Genomic DNA, 18,115 nt, shown 5'->3' on the forward strand with positions numbered 1-18,115 from the left:
GTTCGCTCGAGGCTAAGGTTGAGGCCGGATTCAACGTTCCTCGAGGGTAGGTCTTCCAACCTCAGGTTCTAGCTTGGTGAGACTCGAGGTCAATCTCCCGTCCGTGGTCGCCACGTTCCAAGCCAAATCTACCAAGTTGTAGTCGAGCTCGATTTCGACCGTATACAGATGGTCACCTCGTTTTTCGGAGAGTAGACGACGAGAAACGACATGAACTTCCGATCCTGGCCTTTGATATTTTGCGACAGAAATGACAAAACAGTCAAAACGCCTCGTTAGTCAAGTTTTAATGGCATTAAATGCCTGCCAGTCACCGGTCGGTCATTTCCAGATATGAACAGTCGCTGAGACACTATAAATACTCCCTCATTAGCTCATTCAAACTTTACTTTCAAACCTTCTGCCCTCATACCTTAGAAATCTCAATATTCCTAAACATCAATTTTCTGATTATTCTGAAATCCCTTTATAAGAATTTATGTTCTTTATCCCAAATTATCAAGCATATTCTTTTGACTTCCTTTTTTCCTTAATTTTCCAAAGAAATGGCGAAGACCTCAAAGTCCGTTCCCCAAAAAGAAACTCCCTCTACCCGCGATCAGCTGAAGAGGAAAATGTTTCGTGTGCTGCTATTGAGGAAACGACACCGGAGCCCCCAATGAAGTTGTTCATTCCTGCGGGGTGCCCTACCGGTGTTGATTTCAAGGTCGAGAAAACCTCCTCGGTACCGAGTTAGTGTGAGCCGGTCTCGAGATATATATGCTCGGTCACCGATAGCTTCCTCTCCAATGTCAAGGAGAATTGCAATTGGGTTGGTAAGCATGTGGTGATGCCTACGCCCGACGAAGCGATCACTACCCACGCGAAGGTTTTTTTTAAGTGTTTACACTTATACCTTCACGTTGGGCCCCTTGGATCCGGTCATCATCGCCTTCTGTAAGAGGTACGAGGTGACCCTCGGTCAAATTCATCCCTCTTTCTGGAGGATAGTAATTCTCCTCCTCTTCTTCGTAAAAAATCGAGGGGTGTCCCTTCATCATCGATCATCTCATGCGTTTGTACAATCCCCGACTCTATCGAGGGGGATTAATAAAACTTGCCCGCGGGGCTAGTAAGGCCCCATTCTCGAGTATCGACGAGGATCGGGACCGAGGCTGGTTGGGTCGGTTCGTTCGAGTGAAGACCTCAGATTTAATTCCGACCGAGGATATGCCATTTCCTGAGAAATGGAATATGAAACGTAAGTATAACCTTGCCTTTAAGATTTTGTTTGTCGCTTTTCCTTTTCCTCCCTTCTTATCGATGTTTTGTGGTGGTGCAGTTGTTGCTCGGATGCCGGATGCAGTTCCTTGACTCAAGGAGTGGGTCGAGGGCATCGTGTCATAGAAGCCATATTTCGAGCGCACGTGGCGCGAACTTTCGAAGGGCCGGTGGGAGGCACGTTCCCATGGTGAGGTTCCCCTCTCGAGTGGATAACACTTAGTTTTCCTGCTGCGCTCGTTCTCACTTCTTTTTCCTTTGTAGGTCTTCCCAAAGATGTTGTAATGAGGCCTCCGTCTGGTAATGAAGACATCCTCCCCGAACCATCTGCTCCGATGCAGGATAAAGAGAAGAAAAGAAAAGGGGCTCCGAGTTCTCCGAGCTCAAAGAAAAAAATACCGAAAAGGAGGCTGGTGCACAAATCCAAGGAGAGTACCAGCGCTCGGGGGATCCCATCGGACTCACTCAACCGACTGAGGGATGAGTCTGAAGAAAAAGAAGAAGAAGAAAAATAAACTTCCGAGCTGATGACCCACGTGAGAAGCGATACCGAACTTCCTCAAACCAAGGAGGTCGATGAAGAGGCAGTGGCCGAGGCCTCCGAACCAGGGAGAGACGAGGCCATTTTTCCCCGAGATAGGGAGGTCGACAAAGAAACCACGACCGGTACTTCTCGGGCAGAGAAAATATCCCGAAGGATGCACTTGGGGTGATAGATCTCTCCGGGTTGCCTTCATTCACTAACTCCATGATCAACGAGGCCCAGATGCTGAAAGGACGCCCAAATGAGGGGCCTCAAGGGGCGGCAAATTCTTTCAATAACTTCTTCGATGGCTTAGATTCTACCACCTCGGAGGACGTCACTGAGTTGGGTGATTTATCGGTACCAAAGAAGATATCTTCTTCGTGAGCCAGCGGGCCTTCTTTAAGTCCGAGATTAGTAGACCGGTTTCCTGCTTCGAGTGCAGATCCTGACCGGAAGCGGTCAATAATTATGTCTATCCCGGAGGATGCCCGGGTTCTTTCCTCCCCCGTGGGGGTTACCAGCTATCTTCGGTGTCTGGTGACCGAAGAGGATCAGGCCAAGATAGACGAGTTGGAAGCGCCCTGCCTGTTCAACGAAGCTCAACATGCATTAAATCGGGTAACTTCGAATGCCTCTTTATTATGTACTTATATTACGTTGCAAACAATCGTAACATTTCACTTTGTGTTTGTAGGACTCACTGCTTCATCATGAAACTTTTCTCCAATATCGGGAAGAGTTAAACCATCAGGAGGCCGAGACCCGGGAGCTTACTGAGAAGAGGGATGCTGTCACGATCCAAAATATCACCTGTCGTGATGGCGCCTATCTCAATACTAGGCAAGCTGACAATTTCAATAAAATACCATATCTTTTAAATTTGAAAACATAATACTTAATTTCAGCGGAAGAGATCTCACAAATACAATTATAAATACTCCCAAAATCCGGTGTCACTGACTACATGAGTATCTAAATGATAATAAAGTTTAACTGCTAAAAACATTGTGTACAAAAACTGAAAGGAAAGAAAGTCAAGGTCTGAGGACGCCAAGCAGCTACCTCGATAATCTTCAACAGATAAAACTCCAAAAAACTAGCAACCGCCATGTCCGGAGGTACCTGGATCTGCACACGAGGTGCAGGGTGTAGTATGAGTACAACCAACTCAGCAAGTAACAATAATAAATAAGGAACTGAAAGTAGTGACGAGCTTCTCCACTAAGTGCAAATACAATACTTTCCAACATAAAAGGGTAGGCATGCTCTCAAGTTCAACATTTAAAATTTCATGGAAATTTGATATCAAATTTGACTGAAACATAAAATAATGGTTTTCTGAAATTTCCAAAATAGTGATATATGACAACTGAAATGCAGCAAATAATGAAATCAATGGATCCTCTCAGAGTAACAGTCACTCAGTCCTCCCATTCACTCCAACCTCACAGTCACTCTTTCCTCACAGTCACTCTTTCCTCACAGTCACTCATTCCTCACAGTCACTTATCACTCGGCATTCGCACTCTGTAGGTACCTGCGCTCACTGGGGGTGCATACAGACTCTGGAGGGGCTCCTTCAGCCCAAGCGCTATATCAAGCCAATCATGGCATATAACAATGAAACATGATGTGGCGTGCAGGCCGATCCCATAAATATCCTCACAATTAGGCCCCCGGCCTCACTCAGTCATCAACCTCTCCAGTCTCTCTGGCTCAAGATGTCATGAAAATCATCCCAAAAATGATAATATGATGCATCAATAAATAGCAACAGAGACTGAGATATGATATGAAATGAATGAACATAACTGAGTGTGAAATTACAATTTGAACATATAATTCAACCACAGAAATGACCCCAGTAGGTACCAATAATAACAACATATGTCTAAGCATGATTTTTAATACGAGTCTCAGCTCAATTTTCTCTAACACGTAGAGAATGTACTGATATCAACAGATTATTCAACTACACAGTTCCATGGAATTTGACCAAGTCATAATTCCTACGGTTCTCCCCGCCCACACGCCCGTCACCTAGCATGTGTGTTACCTCAAAACCAATCACATAACACATAATCCAGGGTTTCATACCCTCAGGACCAAATTTAGAACTATTACTTACCTCAAACCGTGAAATTCTTTATTCCGCTATGCCCTTGCCACGAGAATTGGTCTCCGAAAGCCTCGTATCTAGCCACAATTAATTCAATTCAATCAATACCAATTATTGTAATTAATTCCATAAGAAAATACTAATTTTTTAATAAAAATCCGAAATTCACTCAAAAATCGCATGTGGGGATCATGTTTCGGAACCCGGCAAAAGTTACAAAATATAAACGCCCATCCAACCACGAGTCCAACCATATAAATTTTACAAAATTCCAACATCAACTCGACCCTCAAATCTTCAATTAAAGTCTATGAAGATTTCTACCATTTTCAACTTAATCTTTATCCATTTGAACTCAACAATCTTTCCACAAACCTTATTGGTATGTATATGTATAAATAATACTCTAACACCCAAGAATCATACTCTTAATTACCCATCTTTATCCAAACTCGAAATTGAAGACTAGGGGTTAGAACCTTACCTCTTAGGTGAAGATCTTGTGATATTTCCTTGTTGGATTACAAAGCTTGAACAAGATCTTGATGAACAAAGCACTTGAGCTTCTTCCTCTCTCTAGAATACTCTCCCTTCTCTCTAAAAATGTCAAATTTTGGCTCAAAAATGAGCTTCAAGGGCTATAAATCGAAGTTGGGTCGGGTTATAAAAACCCAAAAATGAAGCTCCGGACAGGATATGCGGTCACATATGCAACCGCAGAATGGATATGCGGTCTGCATATCAGCCGCACAATTGACCTCCAGAACTAGGAAGAACCTTCTTGGGGTTTGCGGTCACTATGCGGCCCGTAGACCTGTTCTGCGGTCGCATAATGAACCGCAGAACAGTTTTGCGGTCGCATAGTCGACCGCAGAATGGCATCCAAAACGGCCCCTTACCTGCCTCACTCTGCGGCCATTACGCGGTCCGCAGAGTGATTCTGTGGCCGTATAATGGACCGCAAAAATGTATTTCTCTGCCACAAATTTTCCTTTACTCCCTAATGCATTGTTCAACCCAAAAAATTCGAGCCGCGGCGAGCTAACCTTTTGTACTAATTGTTCTACCTTGGCACCACAAAACCTTAATTTCCTTAGCAAAAAAAATTCTCTGGGGTCGTTATATATAACTCAACATCCGGTCAACCTTTTCAACTGAAATTCTAAACCTTGGAACTAAGTGTTCCAAATCATTTCAAAACCTCACCAGACCCGAACCAATTAGCCCCGACAATTCACATAACAAATGTAAGGCATAAATTGAGCAGTAAATGGGGGAACGGGGTTGTAATACTCAACGACCGGTCGGGTCGTTACTGATGCTTACAAGCTTCTCAGTGAGAAATTCCAGGATGAGCTAGAAGCTGCTCGAAAGGAGCATGCCGACCTGGTCGAGCAGGTAAGAAGAGTATTTGAAGTTAGTGACGATGAGTAAGACACAATAGATAACGATTTGAACCCGTAGGTTCAAAAGAAACTTGACCAGATCGAGCAAGTCCGGGCGGAGGTGGATACGGTGAAAGTTGAGGCCGAAGAATGGAAAAGAAATATGGATCACCTGGCCTCGAAAAAGGAGACTGCCCGGGCACAATTGGCTTCGACTAAGGTCCAGGTCCGAGCTACAAAGGAAAAAGCCTCGGTACAGCCCAAAAAGACCGAGGAGCTCCAAACTCAGCTGAGCTCGGCGGCCTCCGGTCAAGAAAATTTGGCCAAGGAACTTGAGGCGGCCAAGTATGAGGTTGTCGTGGTCAAGGACGAGGCCGATGAGAGGGTGGCCCAGCACAAAGCCGATGCCGAGGCGGCTCAGGACCAAGTGAGAAATATGGTGGAGCATATGAAGTGGCAATCCCGAAGGGAGGCCCTCGAGGAAGTTCATGCTCGGGGTTATGACCTGTTGGCTGAAATTGAGAATGCCAAGGTATTCGAAGCCAAGGCCATGAAGCTGGCTTATCCCGAAGAGGAAGATTCCGAGGGGTCTGAAGATTCGGGTGAGTCCGAAGGTGGCGGAGACCCCGAAGGTGATGATGCAGCCCTCGACAAAGACTAGGCCACTTAGGATCCTTTTAGACGTTGTAAAATTTTATATCGGGGCTATTTGGCCCTTGTAAAAAGAATATTGGATATGAATATATAAGGCCTTCTTTCCCTTTCACAACTTTTGAATTTTTCCTTTTGCTTTATTATTTGTATTCACAAAGATCAAAACGCCTTAGCATGAAATAATTAGGTTATGTTCGAAGGTTCGAACAAGCCTAAGGTTAATATATTAACCTTAGGCATCTTGGGAGTTCAGTGTTACCGAAAACTTTCTCCCGAAGTAAGCAATTTGGATTATAGTTTGCCGAGGGTATCCCTTAGAACCGGGTATGAAAAAACAATTTGAAGACCTTGTTTTTGTTACGAGTCTCAGACATATCCGAGCCGTGTTAATATGGTCGTAGCCTTTTTAGTTTGGGTGTCGCCCAGTGGGCTTGCTTTCCCGAGTTATCCGGGCTTGCCTAAGATAACAGTCCCCAAGTGGGGGCGGCCATGGTCTTTGAAATTTGGGGGTTGCCTTATAGGTCTTATGCTCCCGAGGTCAAATAGCTTGAACAGCCCGTGTTTATTTTCGGACGACAGTCCCCGAGTGATTGTTCGAACTCGGGTTAAGGCAGCCCTTGGTCTCGAAACCTTTAGGGGATCGGAAATAGGGAATTCCTTAATAAATGTAAAGAAAAAGTTTTAAAGGACAAGATATTTGCAAGGAAGAGACTTCTCTTTATTCTTATGCTTAATAGTAATACATGTGTACATGCTTTGTGTAAGGGTTCGAGCAGTCTGTGTGGTCACGGTTCATTTGACCGTTTGGCCTTTACATTGAATCCTATCGATCGAGCCCCTTCAATCCTGAAGTCTCTTTCCATGCAAAATTCGATATCAGAGGGTAACGCCCCCTAGTGTGGGTTGATCGAAGAGAGGCCTCGAATGTTGTTGTGATAATCATCACCAGTTCATTACCGACCTTCAATTCTAAGTTAGCACGATTTACTTGTTTGCTCATTAAAAACCTTGTCGTAAAACCCATTTGGGACAAAACCGGTTTAAGGGAAAAAGAATGCAACGCGTGCTTTCATACCTAAAATCTCATATCGTCCCTTGGTAGCTAACTATAAGCATTAGTTTAAGATGTAAATAAAAGAAAGAACGGGGCCATACCTTAGCAGTAATATCTCTTCAAGTGAGTTATATTCCAGTTGTTTGGTAGTTGCTCACCGCTCATTGTTCAGAGTTTGTAGGATCCTTTTTCGGTGATCTCGATAATTTGGTATGATCCTTCCCAGTTCGGTCCCAATTTCCCTTTGTTCGGGTTCCGAGAGTTCAGTGTGACCTTTCTTAATACCAAGTCCCCAGTATTGAAGTATCGAAGGTTGGCCCTTCGATTGTAATACCTTTCGATTTTCTGTTTTTGTGCGGCCAATCGGACAAGGGCGACTTCACGCCTTTCATCTAATAGCTCAAGGCTCATACTCATAGCCTCATCGTTTGATTCCTTTATTGCATATCAGAATCTGATACTTGGTTTTCTGACCTCGACTGGTATCAAAGCTTCGGTGCCATAAACCAAAAAGAACAAGGTGGCCCTGGTACTGGACTTCGAGGTTGTACGGTATGCTCATAGGACTTCGGGTAGTACTTCCTTCCATTTTCCTTTGGCATCGGTTAACCTCTTTTTGAGGTTTTGGAGTATGATTTTGTTGGTAGATTTAGCTTGTCTATTCCCGCTAGGGTGATAAGGTGTTGATAGGATCATTTTAATCTTGTGGTCTTTAAGGAATTTGGTTACTTTGTTGCCGACGAATTATTTTCCATTATCGCATACAATCTCGGCCGACATTCCGAATCGGCATATGATGTGGTCCCAAATGAAATCGATGACTTCCTTCTCCCTGACCTTCTCGTATGCCTGGGCTTCCACCCATTTAGAAAAAGAGTCAGTCATAAACAATATAAATTGAGCCTTACTGGGTGCCCATGGGAGGGGGCCAATGATGTCCATTCCCCACTTCATGAATGGCCATGGCGACAAAACCGAATGCAACAACTCCCTGGGTTGATGAATCATCGGAGCGTATCTTTGGCATTCATCACATTTTCGAATGAACTCCTTTGCATCTTTTTCCATGTCGATCCAGTAGTAACCGGCTCTAACTATTTTTTGAACTAGCGATTCGGCGCCCGAGTGATTTCCAAAAGTACCTTCGCGGATTTCCCTCAAAAAGTACTCAGTATCCCCCGGCCCTAGACATATTGCAAGTGGGCCATCGAATGTCCTTTTGAATAGAGTTCAGTCTTCGGACAAGCTAAATCGGGCTGCCTTTGTACGCAGGGCCCTCGATTCTTTTGGATCCGAGGGCAGTTTACCGGTCCTGAGATATTCCACGTACTTATTCCTCCAATCCCAAGTTAGGCTCGTTGCGTTAATCTCGACGTGGCCTTCTTCCACCTCCTATCTCATAAGTTGTATGACTTTTCCCGAGTTGAACTCGTCGTCTTCGACCGACGACCCCAAGTTAGCGAGGGCATCAACCTCACTGTTTTGATCCCGAGGTACATGTTGCAGAGTCCATTCTTTGAACTGATGTAATGTCACTTGTAACTTGTCCAAGTATCTTTACATTCGTTCTTCTCTTACCTCGAATGTTCCATTTACTTGGTTTACGATGAGGGAGTCGCATTTGGCTTTGATCACCTCTGCCCCCAAGATTTTGGCTATTTCAAGGCCTGCAATCATGGCCTCATATTCGGCTTCGTTATTAGTTAATTTCACAGTCTTAATAGATTGTCTAATTATATTACTTGTTGGTGGCTTTAGTACAATGCCAAGTCCGGACCCTTTTGCGTTTGAGGCGCCATCCGTAAAGAGGGTCCAGATTCTCGAGGAAGTTCCTGAGTTAACCAATAGCTCTCTTTCGACCTCGGGTATTAGGGCCGGCGTAAAGTTGGCCACAAAGTCTGCCAAAATTTGAGACTTGATGGCGGTCCGAGGTCGGTACTCAATATCGTACCCACTTATTTCTACGACCCATTTGGCCAACCGTCCCGAGAGTTCAGGCTTATGCATAATGTTTCTCAACGGGTAACTAGTTACGACACATATGGGTGACACTGGAAGTACGATTTTAGCGTCCTAGAGGCGCTTAGCAAAGCGAGCGCCAATTTTTCTAGGTGAGGGTGCCTAGTTTCGACCTCACCTAAGGTTCTACTAACATAGTAAATTGTAAATTGTGTGCTTACCTTGCTCTTCCTGAACTAGGACTCCACTTACCGCTTTCTACGAGACCGCCAAGTACAAGTACAATTGTTCGTATGTCTTTGGTGTGTGAAGTAGTGGTGGGCTCGATAAGTACCTCTTGAGTTCCTCCAAAGCTCGTTGGCATTCCGGGGTCCATGAGAAGTTATTCTTCTTCTTCAACAGTGTGAAGAATCGGTGACTCTTGTCGGATGACCTCGAAATAAATCGCCTCAGGGCGGCTATGCGCCCGGTTAACCTTTGCACGGCCTTCACGTTGTCCACGACTGTGATATATTTGATGGCTTTGATCTTATCGGGATTGATCTCGATTCCCCGATTGGATACCATAAATCTGAGTAACTTACCCGACCCAACTCCAAACACATATTTTTCCGGGTTCAACTTCATATTGTATCGCATCAGTATGCTAAAGGTTTCTTGTAAATGTTTTAAATGGTCCTCTGCTCGCATGGACTTAACTAACACGTCGTCATTGTAAACTTCCATTGATTTTCCTATTTGTTCCTCGAACATCCGATTTACTAGGTGTTGGTATGTGGCACTGGCATTTTTTAATTCAAACGACATTACGTTATAACAGTATGTGCCATATTTAGTGATGAAGGAAGTTTTTTCTGATCACCCGCGTCTATCCGTGTTTGGTTGTACCCAATAGGCATCGAGAAAACTAAGGATCCTGTGTTCGGTCATGGCACCGATCATAAGGTCGATGTTGGGCAAAGGAAAGGAGTCTTTTGGACATGCGTTATTCAAATCTTTGTACTCTACACACATTCTTAGTTTATTCCCTTTTTTATGGACTACCACTATGTTTGCTAACCAAACCGGGTATTTAACCTCCCGAATAGACCCTATTTTAAGAAGTTTAGATACTCCGTCCTTGATGAAAGCATGCTTGATCTCGGACTGGTGTCTCCTCTTCTGTTTGACCGGGTTAAACTTTGGGTCCAGGCTTAGCTTGTAAGTGGTTATCTCCGGCGGGATCCCTGTCATGTCAAGGTGGGACCAAGTGAAACAATCTTCGTTAGTTATAAGAAATTAAATGAATTTTTCCGTGAGCTCGGAGCTTAACCCTGTGCTCAGGTATACCTTTTGATTGGGCAAGTGTTCTCGCAATATGACTTATTCCAGCTCTTCGACCGTCGATTTAGTGGCGTCGTAATCATCGGGGGCTATAAAAGATCTGGGAACCCCATAATCATCATCCTCGACCTCCCTTTGTTTGTCCAAATCTGCCAAGGATGGTATCAGTGATTGCTATTTGGCCCCATTTTTTACCATCTGGTTCAGATCCTTTGGTGTTGAGATTATAGACGTCAGTATCACCTCCTCGGCCGCGAACATTTCCTTTGAAGCTGGTTGTTCACCATAGACTGTTTTGACTCTTCTAGGTGTTGGGAATTTCAGTGTCTGGTGTAGTGTCGAGGGCACCGTCCTCATGTTGTGGATCAATGGTCTCCCAAATAAAGCATTGTACCTCATGTCTCCTTCGATCACATAAAATTTAGTCTCCTGGATGGTCCCGGCGGTGTTTACCGGTAACGTTATTTCGCCCTTAATGGTCTCACATGCCATGTTGAATCCGTTTAGAACTTGAATTGCAGGCAAGATTTGGTCTTGTAGACCGAGTTGCTCCACGACCCTCAATCGAATGATGTTGGCTGAGCTACCTGGATCAACTAACACACGTTTAACCCAAATTTTATTTACGAGTACAGACATTACCAGTGCATCATTGTGGGGCTGCACGATCCCTTCCGCATCCTCGTCATTTAAAGATAAAGTTCCTTCCGGTATGTAGTCTCGAGTTCGTTTCTCCCTAGTGATAGATACTTTGGTGCGTTTCAACATTGGCCCCTGTGGGATATCAACCCCACCGATGATCATGTTAATGGCATGTTGTGCAGCACCCCCTTTGAGAGGGTGCTACTTACGAAATAAATCTAATTTACTACTTACAACATTAAGAAGATATTAATCCAAAAATACATTCAGAATAATTTGGTAGCGAAAATAGGCCCATACGATAAAGGTTCAAAGTACAATATTTATTTTGTTTTTGAAAATACACTTCATAATTATTTTTAAAAATAAAATAAAATACAATGTCAAAATATCAACATAAGGTGATATAACCCTTCTTGAATAATCAACACGTTAAGCAACTTCCTAACAATATTATACTTTTCGTTCAACATCACTGCCTGTTCATATTGTACATAAATTTCAAACTAGCGATAAAATACAAAAATAAAAACTAATCTTATCCTTAGTACATTTTTTACAAGACAATGTAAATTCAGCATATTACAAGACTTGAGTTATTAACACACCCTAAAACAGCAAAACAAGTTACCAAATTCAAGTTACAAGATTTTGGTCTTAAGATCCAACAAACCTCCAAAATAACGTACATGGGTGTGACATATAGATCATGTACAAGTCCCAAAACTATACAAAATCTAGGTGCATATGCAAATGTGATCTCCATAAGTGCTCCCAAAAAGACTACTTCATAAGGCCGTCTTCAAATCTCATCACGTACATTACCTACGATAGAAAACAACTATCGCTAAGCATAAAGCTTAGTAGCGTATAAACATTGGGCTTGGAGCTAGTAAATTATCCAATTCCCCTTTTCAGTCATAAGTAGCTCAAATTAAATATAATTTAAAACAGGTGAACAAATATATCAAAATTATCGAATATCAAACCTTGAAGTATTTTCAAATATCAATAACAATGTTCAAGAGTCGAGAAAGCGTATACTATCAATAGAAGAGAGTTTGCCAAATATCCATTTTTCGCCCAATATGTACGTCATGCCATCATACTAAGCATAATCAGGTATCAAGGTGGACCAAAGCCACAAATCAAGTAGGGTCAAAACCCAATAGTCAATAGAATCAAGAACCATATTAAAAATGTCTTCCTAGTTCGTACTTAACACGGACAAGTTCCATAATTTAAAACGAACTACAAATCCAAAGTCAAGATGGAAAAAGATCCAAATCAAGAGGCATGACAAGATGAGTGAAAAAGTCACTTCCACAAGAAGGACAAAGTCCCAACAAGAATGCAAAATGATAAAGCAAATCCGTACGAGTGAGCGATTTAGCGAATATCTTACAATACTTGATATAACACGAATACAACGATATAAATTGAAGACAAGAAAAATAAAATATCAGGTTATTTCAAAATATTCCAGCAAGTAAAAAGAGTACAAAGTTTATACACAAACCTTGGTGTTTTATTAGAAAACAGTTCAACCACAACTTGAGGACGTTCGAATCGTCTACGCCATAGACAAACCAAATCCGTCCACTTCCTCAAACATTTTCCCTTAGATTTTATAAGGGTTTATATACCTTAAATACATAATCAATTATCTATATAAGTTCAGTGATTTAACATGTCAAACTAAACATGATATTGTTGCAAATTACCCAAAAATATTTAAACAGAAATTCTGGACAGTATCACTGTCTTGCGTTGTGACTCAGTTTTGAAGATGAAAATGGATATTCTAGACTCTGTGGTCTCATTGCAGTTGTAGATATATGTCTTACCATTTCAGAACATCTTGAATCACCCCTATATCATTTTTGTACAAAAAGGTATACTAAATTTACTAACAGTAGTACATGGAGGGTTTGTAAAATAGAAAATCTGGTCAGAACCTGCCCTGTACTTCATCACCCATTTTCGGGTAAATAAAAGACAAATCAAGTTTTGATGACTGAATAAGAGTTATAGATCTATAAAATAGGTTTCCAGAAAAGCTTGGATCACTTAAAAAAGATCCCTATACAAGAAGATATGAAGAAAACACTAATAGTTGTCTAGTGTAAAAACGGGTTTAGTAACTTACCACCAAGAGATGAGCAACTTGAGCTTCACCAATAAGTAGTTTGGATGGTTGATTTAGTGAAACTTTATGATGTTTATCATGATGTATTTCAGGTGATAAGAAGGAGAGAGAGTAAGGGTTTTCTTTGGCATGAAAGAATGAAATATAAGAGGAGGTTATGGAAAAGCAAGTCAAATAAGTAATATTTATGAATTGGATAAGTATGAAATAAAATTGGCTGCCCAAACTACTAAATATCTTTAGATAAATAAAAAAGGGTGGCAGCCCAAAACCTTAAATATCTAATGTATTTAAATACAATTCATCAAAATGATATTAAGTGTTACACATAGCAACACCATGGAACTTCTTTGTCAATATTAACACAACCTAAAGTAAGAAATTTTCATATTATTGTCACATTTAGGAAGTGCGAAGTAAAATCTACACTCATTATAAAGATGCTCAATCGAGAATGCAAATATTAGTAAAAACTTTGGGGTTTACATGTTGAGGTTCTTCTTGTTCTGCATGTTTGATAGAATCCCTGTTTCTGAAATGATTCCTGGCTCGGTCGCTCAAGAATTCTCGAAGGTTCCTATTGTTGAATAGACGGGCTACTTCCTCTCTCAGCTGTCGACAATCTTCCATTCTATGACCGTGAGTGCCATGATATTTGCACATCTGGTTAGGATCCCTTTGGGTTGGATCGGACTGTAGAGGTCGAGGCTATTTGGTATCTTTGATGCACCTGATAGCTGATACAATGACAGCAACATCGACATTAAAGTTGTATTCCGATAGCATCGGTGCTTCTTTAGGCCCAACGGATCTGCCGAAGCCATTTTTGGTCATGAGACCCCGGTTGCCTTGACCTCGATCATTTCTCCTTTCGTTTTTCATGGAGTTTCGCCCGGACCCACTATTTCTCCGATCTCCATTACATGGCTGGTACCGATCTATGTTTGGCCTCGGTTCACGATCGATGTCTCTCCTGACTCTGTCGAGTGTTCTGACGGGATAGACAGACCCCGAAGGTGCCCTGAGTTAATCTTCGTCGTCTTTAATTTTTGATTGATACCGATTATACACGTTAGCCCATATAACAGCCGGGTATTCTATCAGGTTCTGCTTCTGTTGTTGTGAAGCCACCGAGCTTCGAATATTGAGTCCCTGAGTGAAAGCTTGAACAGACCAATCATCAACGACCGGTGGCAGATCCATTCTTTCCATTTGAAATCGGGACACGAATTCCCTGAGCATCTCGTTATCCCTCTGTTTGACTTTGAAAAGGTTCGATTTCCTAGTCTCGACCTTGATGGCACCAGTATGTGCTTTTACGAAAGAATCTGCAAGCATAGAAAATGAGTCAATAGAATTAGAAGCTAAATTATGATACCATATCATACCTCCCTTTGACAGGGTCTCCCCAAATATTTTCAGCATAACAGACTTGATCTCGTCGTCCTCCAAGTCATTCCATTTGATGGCACATGTATAAGAGCTCACATGCTCGTTTGGGTCGGTCGTTCTGTTATACTTAGGTATTTCGGGCATACGAAAGTTTTTGGGGATTGGCTTCGGAGCGGCGCTCGGAGGAAAAGGTTTTAGCACAAACTTCCTGGAATCCAGTCCTTTCAATATGGGAGGTGCTCCTGGGATTTGGTCTACCCTGGAGTTGTAGGTCTCCACCTTTTTGTCGTTAGCTTCGATTTTCTTCTCCTCTGATTCTATCCGCTTTGTCAGCTCCTCAAGCATCTTTTTAATCTCGGGGTTAGCCCTTGATTCATGTTCATTTGACCTTTCTATGACCGGTTCATCCCTACGGGTGACTTCTCGAGGCAGATCGGGCTCAACCCTGCTTTGTGCATAGCTTTGGTTCTGTAATTGAGCTATTGCCGCCTGTTGAGCCTGCAACATTTCAAAGATAAACCATAGACTAATCCCGTCTCCTTCAACATTTTGTGTATTTCGAGTTGCCGATCGGGCTCCACCATGAACGCTATTTTCGGGTCGGTAGGCAAGTTTGCATCGATAGCCACATGTGAATTAGCGTCAATCGGGTCTGCGATCGAAATTCCAATGGGATCAGCAGGTGGTACCTCATTTTTGGGCGCTATGTTGTTATTTTTACCTTGATGAACGGACTCATTGTCAACATGTAGGGGTGCTGATTGAGAGTTCGACATTGTGTATTTTAGCCTGGAATCAAAGACACTTCAAAGAGAAAGTGTAAAGTAGTGTGTATTATGGAGATTCGTATCAAATAACCACTATTATCCTTAGCCCCACGGTGGGCGCCAAACTGTTTATGCTCAAAATCAGATAATAATTGAATTTGTACTTGATTTTAAGGATACGTAATCTAACTTGATACAAACTGAGAAATCAGATTAATATTGAAATAAACGATGAAAAAGTAAATGCAAACCACACAAGTTGAACAATCTTAGCCTTGAAGATTAGTCGCCCTTAAGTCAGAAATACTTTTATCGATGCCGGAATAGAATGACAAGATAATGAGAACTAAAAATAATAATGTATTGCTTTGTGATGCTTGTTACAGTATATGCAATGAATTATTAGACCCCCCCTTTATATAGTAGAGGAGTCTTACTCTAGGTACATTTCTATTAAAGGTAAAAATCTCTTGATTTGCTAATTGCTGGCTCCTTGCCGATATGCGCTGAGATTCCTGCCGTAATACCCGCCCGGACGCGGATATTTTTGTCATGACCCAAACCGTAGGGCCGCGGCGGGAACCCAGTGCCTAACTCAATCGAGTACCAATGTAACGTATCCTTCTTATCACACTATCATGGGTAAATGTACTAGAAAGCCCGTCATGAGATAACTAGAATTAAACATAAGAGAATACTCAACATGGGATGACCCAACATGATATAGAAGCTTATGCATGCGGCATACGGGCCTATAAGGCCGACATGATCATTTGTATACTCAAAACATAGGCCGACAAGGCCATACAAGTATCCATATACATGACATGTGTCTACAAGCCTCTAACAATACATAAACATCACAAAGGTCGGGACAGGGTCCCACCATACCAATAAATACATGTCCAAATTATATTGACCAAATAGGCAACTCTAGAGCAAGTAGAGTCCACCAACACCTTCCGCTGAGCTGATAGCCTACTAGGAGGACTCCCAACCTGTCTATCGGGACCTGCAGGCATAAAACGCAGCGTCCCCAGGCAAAAGGGACGTCAGTACAAATAAAGTACCGAGTATGTAAGGCATGACAGTAGTATATAAAAGACATGAAAGAAACATGGAGTAAAGAACTCAACCTGTTATTCTAAATAGCTCTGTGAATCATGAAAAATTTATAATGTCATGTATGTGCGTATAAATGCCATACCATGCATAGGTATATGCATACATAATATCATCAAGCCTCCGAGGGCATCCCATCATATCATTTCAGCTATTGTGGGCAAAGTCATCAACGTATACCAGCTGATCAGGTGGTGGTGCGTATATAACGCCATAACCTTTTTCCATATCCCATATACATATAATATACACATTTATAACGCCATTTGGTCATGATTCAATGTACATGTATAAATGAATGCAATGCATAATGAAGTCAGTAAGATTTCTCGGAATGTCATAAGATCAATATGCCTTTCGAATAAACTTTAGAAACTTACGTATTTTTTTGATACCCATGAACAGAAGATATAATAATAGGACACATGGGGAATCAAGAACATAGGCACCCCTAGTACTTCTATAAATAGAGTCATTTATGAAAGTTCCGCGTTTGTATGTTTCGTTTGTATCATATGGATCATGACAAAAGGAAAGAATGGATAGCCCTAAAATACCATAAATCCATTGATTCCTTAATACATTCCAAGAAATTATTCAAACAACTCAACTCAATCTACCATAGCATAAGGAGATTCAAAATCAGTGTTGAGTAAAGGCTAAGTCCGCAACTTAAACTAGTAGATTATTTATGTAAATTTGGGCAACATCTCCCCTGTAACAAGAGCCTCCTCCAATACCATATACCAACAACAATGACCAGAGAAATCCAGCAATACATAATTATCAATAACAAGACACCATATAACAACAACAAATCATAACTACTTCACGACGAGCTACAAGCCCAATTGGAATCTGTATACCCCATATCACCCCTTATAGACTTATTACTTAACTTACTATTATCATTAATAATATATTGAAGTCATTCATCAATAATTTCAGCCTTATACCATATATTTATAACAAAGAAAACAATCCACAACTCCAACTATCCTCAATTGACAACTTTATTCACTAGTTCATGTCTAGTCCATCCATTTAACTTAATCAACATCAAGATAACCTTAAGCACATGAAATAACACAATATAATTGCCTCCTAAAGTGGATTCAAGTCAAGATCCATGTTATATATAGCTTACAACAGCCCAACATACCCAATCACTTCATACCCAAAACGACAACTATAGTAGCGTCAAACACCCCGAAAATGTTACAAAGAACAACTAATCCACCATTTTCCCATTATGTGGTGTTTATCCACACAATTTCTCCTCCAAAACTCCATTAAACAGTATCAAAATAGACAGCCCAAAAGCAACACGAAACAGCCCACAAAACAGTCCAGTACAAGTCAAATAACTCGAACTCACGGCTTTCGATCACCGTCTCGTGAGTTCTAACTATTAGGAAAAGAATTTATCAACCTTTATTGATATTTAAAAGCTTAAATACAGAAAGTAGGCATACTGTTAACTATTAAATATATTCCAAAACACAAACTACAAAGAAAAAGAGAGGCGATATAGCGATAATTACGTTGTAGGGGTTGTTTTAATGTCATCGCTTCTTGATTTCGTGCCCGGGATGATAATATTGTTTGAAGTCCTTGAAGAGAGTTTAAGGGTAAGGTTAGGGGTGTTATTTGGTCGTGATTTCTGAAAAAATGGAGAAAGAGACGAGATAAGGGATGTAAATATCCCGTTTTTTAAAAATTCAAAAATGTGCTACTTGGCACCCTCGCATTGGCCCTTCTTC

The sequence above is a fragment of the Nicotiana tabacum genome, chromosome 22 (genome assembly GCF_000715075.1).
Source record: "Nicotiana tabacum cultivar K326 chromosome 22, ASM71507v2, whole genome shotgun sequence".
NCBI lineage: Eukaryota > Viridiplantae > Streptophyta > Magnoliopsida > Solanales > Solanaceae > Nicotiana > Nicotiana tabacum.